Raw genomic sequence first — 12,903 nt, 5'->3', positions numbered from 1 at the left:
ACCTTCTGCAGTTGAAAGTTTTTTCTATTTCAGTCATTAGCAAAGGAAGTTTTAAAATAACAGTCATTACCGTCAGCCATTTCAGGAAACAACTGTACTTTTGTATCTTTGTATCAAGAAAATCAAGAACAAATTTCCTTTGACCTTTCCGCGTGTTATTCTTTGATAAAACAAACATTAATATATAGAATAAGCTTTAAACTAACCTTAGAACCTAAGCTCTTCTCTTACAACCGGATGGTTCTTCACCTCTTCTTTTTGGGGCAACCCGTTTGCGTGTATGACTCCACCAAACTAACCTGCGCACTTAACCGCAGCTATGATCCCTAGCTAACTGTATTAACTTGTCTTTGGGATGGCATCTGTTTTTCACACTGTTCTAATGATCTCGTTTAGTTTACAGGCCATTAACATGACTGGGTGCATGTTCAAAATTCTTCACTACATCTGCACGCCAAAATTAGTTTAACATTCGTAACTATATTAACAAACGCTGCGCAATACAGTTGCTTTGGTTTAAGAAGAAGTGCCCAAAACTGCTATCATCTTGATTTTAAAAGCTATGGCTTTGTTTTCCCGCCCTTTTGTGTAGATCTTTCGCTCAGATGAAAAACACATAAAAAAGAGATCAACTTTGGAACCTAGCGTAGTTTTTCTGATTGCTGCTGTTTCCAAATCATGGCCGTTCACACTTCAGCTTATTGTCAGACGTCGAGGCCTTTTTATGCGTTAGAAATAACTGTTTTCTGATGTTAACGGTAACACAATTAAAATGAGGAGAAAACTGCAAATATGTTTTCTAGGTAGCTTCTGTAAAATGTAAAAATGCATCATGCGTTTACATGTAGTGTTTTTGCAATCATCTATACATGTATTTCTGTAATGCTTCTGTAAATACCATACAAATGTGTTTAAGAGTTGACTTGTAATTGCATTATGACGACTGGTCGCCATAATGAAGGAATCTGGTCGCTCGCCGTCTGTCCAAACAGTGTCGCTACAACTAAATTAAAATATAAGACTAGTTTGAATCCGTTTGAAATTCCTTTCTTGAACAATTTTTTGATTTACAAAATAACAAGCCAAGATTTTAATAAATCCACGTGGTTTATAGATTACGCTTAACTGATGCAGACACAGCAAAAACAGGGCCCGCGCCCATGGTCAGCTTGCGTGCGGAGTAAAACGATCATTTCCTTGTTGGGGACTACCGAGAGCAATCAATTTCGTGCAAAAGGCAGTGCTTGATGACTGACAAACAATCTTCAACTTCAAAATTAGAACACACGCAAGTTTATTGAATTACCTGTTTAAAATTTTTAAATAGCGTTGCCTTGACCTAAGGTACCTTGACCTGCATCAAATAATTTATTTAAAGCACAAAAAAAACCTACTCTATGAAATTCAATTACTTTTCTACATTTAAGTTTTGCTACTAGATCCTGAGTTTCCAAAATTTCACCTTAAAATGGTCTCAAACGACTTTACCTTGTCTCAAGATAGTAAGGACGGGAATGAAATTCCGCTAAATCATATCGTCTAATATCTACATTTTCTTCCGCATATAATATTGCAGTTTCTCTCTGACCCTCGGGTGTTTAAAATACCTTGCTTACAGCTACGATTTCGAACCCACTTACTTGACATATTACGGGATAACCTTCAGTACCGTTAAGTATCACTGTTCCATTCACACCCGTTATCAGATGGACGAAAGTTTTATTCAGTTTTTAACTTTCAAACCGGAAATATTCCAGATTACCTCAAACCTCGTGGTTTAGATTAAGTCTTGCAACTACCACATATAACTTCTATCTTACACCTTAATCTGAAAAAATAACTGAGGAAATACACGCCGCAGAGGAAGAAATCAGTTGTTACTTTTTGTGTTCAGCAAAACTAAACTCAACTTTGACTTTTTTATTTTGTGTTCTACATGTTCAGGATTGTTCTTATGCACTTCCTCTCCACAGAAGGTCAAATCCGTTATGTACTTTCACTACAAGGGTGGCTTTTTTTAAGAGAGTGGACTTGCACGTAAAATCTTGATGCCCAGCAACGGTGGTTTCAACATGGCGAGTTTCAATTTCACGCGAATCGGCCTAAACTAGAACTTAAGAAACATCACTCACTAATATTCTGTAATGCTTCTGTAAATGCCATTCAAATGTGTTTAAGAGCTTCTGCCTGAGAGACCGGGGCAGGCTTGGAAATAGGGGTCGGCCGATTTGGCTCAAATTTGGTACACTTAGTTACTATGGAGACTTATGCAATATGCCAAAGTTTCAGCTCCATTGCTCTTATTTGGGCTGAGTTCTAGATGTTACCCTTTTTGGGGTCCCCGAAGGCTTTTTTTATAGCCTATTTTGGGCACTTTTCAATACTTTGATTACAATATCAGGGATATTTTAAGCCAAATATAAACTCACTTTTTATTATCTCTATCCCTAGGGGGTTTTATAGCCAAACATATGGATCAAGGAAATATTTCTGTTGTCTGTGAAATAATTGTTTAGTTAATGCTCTTAAAGACATTTTTAGTGAAACTGAAAATCACCCAAATTTAAGTCGGATTTACTTGAGTGCCCACTTTTGAAATAACACAATTCCGACATGAACAGAAAGTTTAGCCCTAGGTATGTAAAAAACAAGGAGAAAATACTAAGGTTACGGCTTTTTCACTGTGTGGCCTCGCTTTGAAGATGCTAATACAGCCACTTCCGGTCTAGTCTTTTTTCCCTTATAATTAAGCTTATATCGAGTATATTGGCCAGAACTTTCCGATAACTTAACCTAAATAATACTGCCTGTAGCACTTTTACTTTCTTATTCCACCTGAACGCTAAAATTGGCAAAATATGAATATGCACGGCTGGAGATGCTCACAAAGTCACTTCCGGTCCAACAGTTCACATGAGAGGATGGTTAAGTGAGGCATTTTTATATTCAAAAAATCTGTTTGGAGCTCTTTCATTTGCAGATATTTCTAATTGCACTTAAGACTAAAGTTGGTTAAATATAGATATTCTCTCAGATTGCATCACTTCATCTAATTCTGGCTTCCTTTTGTGGATGGGTGAAAATTACAGAAAAGCGTATTTCAAAACAAAAAACTCACCCTTCCAAGCCTGGTGAAAGCTGATCGAGCAAAGGAATTTTGAAAACTTATGACGGTAAAAAGGCGCTGTTATAGCTTAACACTGTTTTCATTGTTCATGAACACCAGTCAAATTCAACAAGAATTCTGAACATATTTTCCTTGCTTTTTATCCATTAAAACTCACTATGCGTAATAGGGTGACTGTTAACGTCTTTAAGTAATTGCATTAACAATGTTCAACACCTATCATGACAGTATTTGCAGCTCTTAGATCGGTGGGTGCAGATGTACTTGTCTAGTGCAAGAGCAAAAGTGTCCTTCCTTGCTTTGGATCCAGTAACTTCTACGTCCAGCGACAAACATGCCTTTTTCAGTGTATCTAGTCGAAGGGTTTTGATCTTTCCCTCTGTAGCTAGATGACATAAATTATGCCCCTGGAACAAAATTGGGTGATCTGCCTGTACCTGACTTTCTATGACAAGCTGCAACAGTTGTAAGTTTTTGTCCTGGATGTTTGTCTCCTCATCCTCAGTTTCAATACCATGGTTTCCTTCATCAATGTTCTTTGCACGCTGAGACTTTGAGAGATTTGAGAAAAAACTTGCAATCTGCTTTGAGGTACGCCACTCAAAAGGTTGGAATAATAAGCCACCAGTCGTGTTTCTTACATGTTTCATTTCATGTTCAACCCGTTTTGGATCTGCTTTGTTGCCTGTCTTTGCTCCATCATTGAACCTTTGGATTAAGTAGTTTCTAACGTCTTCAGACATCCGGCTTGACTTTTGGACGGTCTTAAGCGCCCATCCCTCAACTGCTTCTTGGCAATCCAAAACGCCTTCATTACCAGGCTGCATTGATGGAAAAGTGCGCTGTTTCTGTAAGCTTACGTTTGATAAGATGCTGGCCCACTTTTTCTTGATGACATCGTACGCAGTGTCTTGCTCCTCCACGAAGAGATGGCGTTCCGCATCTAAATGATACTGAAGTTCTTTGTAGGTAGAAAACATCTTAACACATCCTTCTTCCTCACAAGAGAACAGGCCGGGCGAAATGGAGGAATGTCCAGCCACTGAAGCCCCAGAGCAATTAGATGGTGACGAAAACGGATTAAGAACTTTTATTGCTGTAGCTCCTTGAGCATTGGTTGTAAGGGAAGAATACGGATAAAAATGACCTTCCCCAATCTGATATGCTTTCCATGCCCGAATACCATCATCAAAGAACATAAAATTGTTCAGGTAACTGATACCTGGGATCTTTTTCACCTGTGAATTTTGGGTCGATTTATCAATTACAACGACTGCAAAACGACATCCCCTAACGCCTTCATGAGATTCAAGTGCAATTTTCATTTCTTCCGCAGTAGTGATGTCATGGCCCTCATTTACCCACCGTCGCATGTGGGTTTTCATCGAGGCAATTCTACGGTCGCAAACGTCTTTGCCCGATTGCGGATCAGAGAAATCATAGCGCTTAAACTCCACTCCATGTCTTTCGCCCATGGCTTTGAGACTCAAGAGAAGCTCAGTGTTGTGATAACAACCGGCGTTATCAGAACGTAGGAAAAATTTGGTGATGGATGGGTCTTCCATCTTAATTACGCTAAGAACGTGTTCGACTATTGACGCAACGCTGAACCAATCCTGGGTACAGGAGTCAAAGATGTGAACAAATGTGTCCACCTCAACTCTGTCCTCATCTTTGCTAGCTCTCTTAATCGAACAGGTCACATGCCAGCTTCTCCCACGCTTACCATAGAAGTCGTCCATCCTTTCGCGGAACTTCATTGGCAGAAATTTCATTGCCCAGTCCATGATCAAAAGGGTGCTTTCTTTATTAAGGTTAGTTAGGACGTCTTGCTTAGCCTTTTCCTGGACTACTGTGCGAAGCAAATGCGCCTTCCATAAGAGGATGGAATTTGTGGCCTGTTTATGGTCATACTGAGATCTAGCCCTTTGTTCTCCTGTCAAGGAAACGTTCTTGTCATTTAACTTCTCATCGATTTTTTCAACTAAACAAGTAAGCCGTGCACATTCATGACAGGATAGTTCATGCTCATGGTTGCATGAACTAGAGTAGTCACTATTATTCGGATCACTGAGCGAAAACGTGGTACAGTGATCTTTACATCTCTCTTTGCTGCCCGTGTGAGTTTTGTAATCCGTCTTCAGGTATCTCTTACCAGCCTTTAGATCCTGTTTGATAGAATTTGCCCAGGTGACATCGACCCCATTATCTTGTAAAACGTTTACAATGGATTTCAACTGATCGAAAGCCTCCGCACCTTCTGTGGCGATGTAATCAAGTCCTTGTAACGAGACCTGCTTTGAAGCAGAGCATGCCTCCAATATCCGGAAGAGTGTACGTTCACTGTATGGCTCAAAAGCTACGCTCTCGCAGTAGCTTTGGTATTGCTTGATGATTCGGGATGGAATCAAAGTTCGTATTGCCGCTGGTATAAGAAGCTTCTCTCCGCTATCCAACTTCAACGACTTTGTACCATATGATACATCTTGCAAAAGGGAAGATGAAGAAATAAAATCTAGAAAGTGATCAGTTTTCGTTGCATCAAGGCGCACTCTAATAATTTCTGGAGCATTGCTTGGTTTTCCTGGTCCTCTCAAGTCGGCGTGTCTGCGGGCATCATCGATTTGTCGTTTAGAAATACCTGGGATAATCTCCATTAGTTGGCTTTTGCTAAATGCATTTACAAACAATGATAGTATTTGCATTCGGGTGTGTCTGTTATCAGCTAACTTGTAAGCCTCCACTAGCCTTTCTGCGATGTCGTCAGGCTTTGATTGAGAAAACGGCATGGACTTCACTGTAGCAAACCACAAATCGGCTTCACTTCCAGGAGCGAGACAGTTGAAAGCTGTTTCAATAACCTCTCTAGCCTTACGCACGTAATAACCCTGTTGCCGCTCACCAAGTTCAGGCCATGGTAACCTCGATGTACTTTGAATTGGACTTACCCTACCTTCAGAAATTTGGACAATTGCATCACTTAGCAAGCATCGTTTTCTTTTCAACTCTTCTGCTTCGTCAATGTAAAGGCTACATTCAAAGCTTGTTTCCAAAGTTGAATCCAGAGAAAAATCTAAGAGTGACGGACAGTGGGTACCTGACATAAGTGATTTGTCTTGATCAACGTTTTTCAGTACTACTTCCACCTCCTGATCCTCTCCTCCACTACACAAAACTTGTCTGCCCTGAGAATAAAATATTGATTGTAAAGGTGAGAGCTGATGAGAGAGGATAAAAACGTTACAATGTTCGATTTGGAATTTTAAATCTAGGACCCAAAACAAAAGCACCTGGTTTTCTGTCAGTGGTTGTCTTTACACGAGGTTGTCATGTAAGACTTCGGAGATGTAGCCTGCATAGCATGAGTCGGCTTCTCTTTTCTGTTTTTTCTTGGACAGGCCGCGGGAACACGCGCGTCCACGAGATTTTCTTCCTTCGCTCTAAAATCACCGGCGCCTGCTACGCAGTCTATCTTAAGAGCTGCTAAGTTTTATTTAACCCAAAATGCGAGTGTGAAAGCCTAAGTAAAATCTCAAGTAATTTTATTTTGCATCTCATTAAGGACGGAAAGTTGAAACGATTCAACAAAAGTCTCAAGGGACTTGAGAGCTTTGAGAAAGGCAAAGCATGTCAATCAATCTTAATTACGTTGCGTGAGAAAATAACCTTAAGTTAACCTGAGGTAAAAAAGAATCGGTTGTGTGTCAAGCTTTATTTTACTTGAAGTATTTAAAATTCACTTGTCTCGAAAAATATTTCTAAGCTTACTTCGGCTTTACTGTGAAGACTACTAATGCCAGCAAATAGTCACGCAATAGCAATTGTTGACATTGGGTCATGAGTTGTATTGCGCTTCACACCCCTTTCATCGCTGGAATATTTTATTTGAGTAAAGAAAAGTCTCGGTTAATTTGACTCATCTGTATTTGAGGTTAAGGACAACAGCGCTGAGGATATTTTCACCCTGAAAGACAACTGCAGTATGTTTGAGATTGAACACGTGCGATTACAATATTTACATTACCTCTAGATCTTTGGAAGTTACACTTTCGGGTGTTAAATGAAGTTCTGGAATCTTTTCGTCAAAGCAGGTCTTGCAAATGGCTTTGGAAAGAAAAGAAAAACGAGCACTGTATCAGATTTTAGGTTTATTCCATGGTCCATGGTATTTGAATTCTTGAAAATAGAATTTGACTTTGTTCATTACAAGGCTATCCCAAAATAACTCAGGACAAACAAGAAACGTTCAGCATTACTTACGGGCAGCGATTGGTATCACGATCCTCGTTTGTTGGTATATTCTCTCTGAAATGTCTGCTGTCACCTTCTTGGGTTTTTTCAATTTGGAAATTTCACCTTTATGAAGAGGGTGTTGACATTGTCCAGTTAGTTCTCGTAAACGTGTGAATTTACGGCGGTGACGCGGACAAATCGTCATCTTCTTGATTTCCGCATTCACGACACCACACCTTCCAGCTTGATTCAGTATTAGTTTGTACTCAGGAAAATGTTGAAGTCTGTGCGAGGCTGAAGTTTTGGTGCCTCCAGCACCAACTTTAATCAAAAGGTGAGTTACATCGCGGTCTAGAGATGCTAAAGGCAGACTGACGGCTGGCTCACACAACTTTGAATTATCGCGAGCACCACAGAGATCATCATTACTCCAGAAAGAACATCGAATTGATGACATTGTTTTTACTACCTCAGTAGTACAATTTTATACTTTTCCAAGGACTGCCAAGAGATACTGATCATGAGAATTCATCATTAACGCAATTAAATAAGATTTTAAATTTAATTATGAGCAGCAAGTTCACGTGCAGTTTCCCCGAATTTAATTTTTCCAACTTGCCACTTCTTGTAAAAGGGTTTGAAGTGAAAAACTGCAGCGAAAAGTACGCTGTATCCCTTCAGATCATTGCTCTAAGCAAATTTGGGTGTGACGTTTTGTTCTCACAAACAAGACTGCAGCAAAACCAAAACTAACGAGCAGCCGTGTAAAGCTCACCCTCCCCCGCCCCCCGCGCCCATCCTCTGTTTGTGCCTACTTATTATCGAAGTTACAAAGACACCTAGAGCTGAAGGCCAATGAAACTATTTAATTTATGGACATTTTCTAGCTTTCGCGGAACCTAGATGGAAATATACGATAAAAAACAAACAAACAAACAAACAAACAAAAACAAATGCTATATCGCTCTCAGATCACGACCTTGGGCTGCCTGTGCCCAAAGCGGGTGAGATGAGCAACAAGTCATGTAATCAGGTGTGAGTCATGGGGAATATTGGCTCACTGGAAACAAAAACAAATGTCAAATTCTGTGAAATACAGACGTAAGTCATCGCTAGGGGCAAGGACAGTTTGTGTTGCTCGCGGAACGATGTGGTAGTGAAGTGGTTGGGGAGAGAGTTAACATGAAATGAATGTAAAGGCCCAGGTTTAATTATGGGTTTTGGGTTTCTTTCTTTTTACTACAAACACTTTTTACTCAATAACAATTTAAAATGGCGTCACTCTTTCACCAAAGGGAAATATTTGCCTTGCATATATTCGCCAGTAGAGATGTTTTAAAAAACATCCTCATAATATATTTTGTCAACAAACTGGGATTCAACATGCGATCGAGTTTTGATTGCTGTCGCTACAAAAAAAATTGTTGTTTTCCTCAATAGACTATGAAAAATTGAAAAACATATAGGCATAAAGATACATAAACAGCTTTTTGAGATTTCATTGTGAACATAAAAATACCACTTTTAATAAAAATCCTCCAATGTGGACTGTTGGACCGGAAGTGACTTTCTCCTGAAGTAGATTTTCATATCTTGCCAATTTTAACGTTCAGGTGGAATTAGAAAGTAAAAGTGCTACATATAGTATTATTTAGGTAGGTTATTGGAAAGGTTTTGGCTAACATGCTCTATATAAGCCTTATTATAAGGGGGAAATGACTAGACCGGAAGTGGCTGTATTAGCATCTTCAAAGCGAGGCCGCACAGTGAAAAAGCCGTAACCTTAGTATTTTCTCCTTGTTTTTTACATACCTAGGGCTAAACTTTCTGCTCATGTCGGAATTGTGTTATTTCAAAAGTGGGCACTCAAGTAAATCCGACTTAAATTTGGGTTATTTTCAGTTTCACTAAAAATGTCTTTAAGAGCATTAACTTAACAATTATTTCACAGACAACAGAAATATTTCTTTGATCCATATGTTTTGCTATAAGACCCTTAGGGATAGAAATAATAAAAAGTGAGTTTATATTTGGCTTAACATATATCCCTGATATTGTAATCAAAGTATTGAAAAGTGCCCAAAATAGGCTATAAAAAAAGCCTTCGGGGACCCCAAAAAGGGTAACATCTAGAACTCAGCCCAAATAAGAGCAATGGAGCTGAAACTTTGGCATATTGCATAAGTCTCCATAGCAACTAAGTGTACCAAATTTGAGCCAAATCGGCCGACCCCTATTTCCAAGCCTGCCCCGGTCTCTCAGGCAGAAGCTCTTAAGAGTTGACTTGTAATTGCATTATGACGACTGGTCGCCATAATGAAGGAATCTGGTCGCTCGCCGTCTGTCCAAACAGTGTCGCTACAACTAAATTAAAATATAAGACTAGTTTGAATCCGTTTGAAATTCCTTTCTTGAACAATTTTTTGATTTACAAAATAACAAGCCAAGAGTTTAATAAATCCACGTGGTTTATAGATTACGCTTAACTGATGCAGACACAGCAAATACAGGGCCCGCGCCCATGGTCAGCTTGCGTGCGGAGTAAAACGATCATTTCCTTGTTGGGGACTACCGAGAGCAATCAATTTCGTGCAAAAGGCAGTGCTTGATGACTGACAAACAATCTTCAACTTCAAAATTAGAACACACGCAAGTTTATTGAATTACCTGTTTAAAATTTTTAAATAGCGTTGCCTTGACCTAAGGTACCTTGACCTGCAGCAAATAATTAATTTAAAGCACAAAAACAACCTACTCTATGAAATTCAATTACTATTCTACATTTAAGTTTTGCTACTAGATACTGAGTTCCGAAAATTTCACCTTAAAATGGTCTCAAACGACTTTACCTTGTCTCAAGATAGTAAGGACGGGAATGAAATTCCGCTAAATCATATCGTCTAATATCTACATTTTCTTCCGCATATTATATTGCAGTTTCTCTCTGACCCTCGGGTGTTTGAAATACCTTGCTTACAGCTACGATTTCGAACCCACTTACTTGACATATTACGGGATAACCTTCAGTACCGTTTAGTATCACTGTTTCATTCACACTCGTTATCAGATGGACGAAAGTTTTATTCAGTTTTTAACTTTCAAACCGGAAATATTCCAGATTACCTCAAACCTCGTGGTTTAGATTAAGTCTTACCTTAATCTGAAAAAATAACCGAGGAAATACACGCCGCAGAGGAAGAAATCAGTTGTTACTCTTTGTATTCAGCAAAACAAACTCAACTCTGACTTTTTAATTTTGTGTTCTACATGTTCAGTATTGTTCTTCTGCAAAGGGTTGCGTTTTTAAGAGAGTGGACTTGCACGTAAATTTTGATGCCCAGTAACAGTGGTTTCAACATGGCGAGTTTCAATTTCACGCGAATCGGCCTAAACTAGAACTTAAGAAAAATCACTCGCTAATATTCTGTCGGGCAGGAAGATCGTGACGGAGGAGTGAGGGGTCGTACGCGTGGTAATGATGTAAAGGGAGCGGTTTGGGTCAACAGGTTTCTGATTGAGTATTGCTCGATATTGGTTGGTTCGATTTTTTAGAAAGATAAATATTATACACCCAAACGATCGTCCAATACTGAAGGGCTAACGGCAACAAAGTCACTGAGTCATAATGGACACAATTATTAGTTCTACTATTTACCAATTTTGATTTAATCTCTATTTATTCTTAAAGATCGATTGATCTACTTTTTCTGTTTTTAAGGTTATTATTTACAAAGGTTCTAACCACAGACAAAACTTGTAACATGTAAAATAAAAGAAACCTTGGCAAGAAGCGCCTCTAGTTTTGTCCCTGAGCGAAACTGAAACTGTTTCAGATTGCTTGCCCAATGTTGTGATTTCTTTTACCAAAAGAAAGTCACTTAAAGTGAGAAAAAGCAGGCTGAAAGCAATTTTAATATATTGACAATCAGATAGTTTTATCAAGCAGCAACAGCTATAAAAAAAAATCTTCGTTTTAAAGGATTAGCGTAAGAGTTGTTCAAACCTACAAACTTCTGAAGAGCTTAATACTCAATATTCACACAGCGTAAGTACAGTCAAACGTCCACTAACGGCTACCTCTCTACAACGGCCACTTTTTTTTTGTCCCGACGGACAGTCCATACATTGACTCTTTGAATAAATTTAGGTTTCTGGGAAACTGCCCACCTACCCCTCCCCTAAGTCAACATTAACACTTACTTCTCACTTAGGGCAAAATGTTGGGTTAGGAGAGGGGTAGGCGACTCCTTTCTAAACCTCTCTAAAAGGGCCACCTCTCCTCAACGGCAAAGGCGACTAAAGCGTGTCCCCAACCTGCCAAAATAATCTCTCGACAAAGGCCGGTTTTTCCAGCCACTGATGAAAAAGTCAAGAATGGTCATGAAATTTGATCGGTAATGTGCGTTGACGGTTAATCGCGTCAATCGTAGTTTGATTGTTTTCCATTTAAACATTTAAACATTTCCATTTACTGCTGAAGTAAGTACAAATTGTCAACGATCTGATGGCGAATGTAGCGAACCGTCTCGTTTTGTCACGTTAACATTTTGATTCAAAACAATTTTTAATGTTTTTTGTGCATTTTATCTCTATATAATCATAACATTTGAATGTATTACCACTACGAGATGTAGTAAGCATGCAATAAGCACAATAAACATGTTGTACTCCCTAAAAAGCAACTACCTCCCCATAACGGGCCTCCTCACCACAATGGCCACTTTCTTCTTTCCACACGGTGGCGGTTGTGGAGAGGTTCGACCGTATAAACAAATTTTCTCGTAAGAACATCAACAACGAAACAAAGAAACAAATTTAACAACTAAGGTTAAATCGAAGAGCATGCTGTAGACCCCAGCTTCCCTATATCAACACCGCGTTCTTTGGTGATTTTTACTTTTATCATTTTTTTTTATCGAAATAAGGAGCAATGTGACGTAAGCTTTCTATAATACAATCCGTGATTTAAAGACTATTGATAATAGAGAAACTTTTAAACAAAGTAACGATAAATAAACAATTGACCAATTAATGAAGAATCTGAAGTAATGGCATTTTCCAAAGCTATACTGGTGGTGCGACAACATTTCGCTTTCTTCTTTAGGTTAATCTAATAGTCAATACTAGTTGAGGGTTATACTAACAAGAACGTGTTTACCCCCGAGCAATTGAAAGCGAATGAAAATTCTCACTTTACTATTACAGATACATTAAAACGAAATCCCTACCTTGAAAAAGCTCAGCTTGATGGGTCGTTTGATTCTCTTCCAAAATTTGTTTTCAAACTAAATCCAATAAAAGTGAGTTTCCAGAAAACACCTAACCGTGTTTATTGTATATTTTACACTGGATTGTCCAATCAAGCTTAATTGTTTTGCAGTCACGCCTTAAAGCAGTTTGACGTCATTAAAAGAACCAAACTTTTTCCTGGGTGTTTTTTCATTGATTTAATTAAATAATGTTGGGCGAACTTCTAGGTATTTCTTATTGGATAACAAGTATTGGACATCTAAGGATTTTGTGGAGCGCGATCAAGACTCTAA

General features: G+C 38.8%; 1 protein-coding gene across 4 annotated transcripts in view; it reads right to left on the bottom strand.

Moving 5' to 3' along the window:
- Window positions 1-12,903, bottom strand: part of LOC140941504 (protein Wnt-4a-like) — a 55,997-nt gene that overhangs the window by 28,131 nt on the left and 14,963 nt on the right. The window contains exon 1 of one of the 4 annotated variants that reach the window (XM_073390527.1): window positions 207-1,014. The exons of 2 other annotated variants lie outside the window; for them this stretch is intronic. The gene's annotated coding sequence lies outside the window, so the exon portion shown is untranslated. Of the gene's footprint in view, window positions 1-206; window positions 1,015-12,903 lie in introns of those variants that run through there. One more of the 4 variants, XM_073390513.1, reaches the window with a different exon arrangement.

This window comes from Porites lutea, chromosome 1, assembly GCF_958299795.1.
Source record: "Porites lutea chromosome 1, jaPorLute2.1, whole genome shotgun sequence".
Classification (NCBI taxonomy): Eukaryota; Metazoa; Cnidaria; class Anthozoa; order Scleractinia; family Poritidae; genus Porites; species Porites lutea.
Note: the sequence above shows the minus strand (reverse complement) of the source record. Positions and strands in the feature narration are given on the sequence as shown.